This window comes from Penaeus monodon, chromosome 24, assembly GCF_015228065.2.
Source record: "Penaeus monodon isolate SGIC_2016 chromosome 24, NSTDA_Pmon_1, whole genome shotgun sequence".
Classification (NCBI taxonomy): domain Eukaryota; kingdom Metazoa; phylum Arthropoda; class Malacostraca; order Decapoda; family Penaeidae; genus Penaeus; species Penaeus monodon.
In genome coordinates this window covers 22,776,661-22,777,252 of record NC_051409.1, presented here as the reverse complement: position 1 = coordinate 22,777,252, position 592 = coordinate 22,776,661, and positions in this window count along the sequence as shown.

Sequence of the window (592 nt, the reverse complement as noted above, 5' to 3'; positions counted from 1 at the left end):
AAACTCTCGGTTTATCTAAATCATGACCCTGACATAAATTACACTTGCTGTTCTCAAATAACACGCATTTTGTTTTCTCTGCCCTCTGCTACACCTTCATCAATTTTATATTTAGACAATCTACAGTTAAAAGTCCATGCCGTGATCAGCCATAGTAAGCCTTTCCATACTAAAGCTGAATATGATAATACTCTTCATGCAATATAAATCAAGTTAGTAATGTTACACGACCATGATTTACCTAGCACGGAAAAGACCTACAGACTGTGTTTTGTTCCATACAGTACTTCCGATATCAGAAGTCTTTAGGTAAAGCCTCTGGGAATTCCACGTTTTTCTTTCACATGTAATGAAATATGGATTTTGTAACTCTGGTAAGAAAAAAATAGACTCACAGTCAAGAAAATATCAATGGCTGCTCTACTGAGATATGCGACATATTCGGCGAGAGAGTTACATGTATCGTCGCATTCCCTGCCAAGTGATAAATGTGTCGTGATAACGTTCAGATCGGTGACATTGTGTGTCGCGTCTTTTACGTCTGTTTTACTTGATGTTGTCGTTGTAGTTCCTTCCCAGACATTAGTTTAAA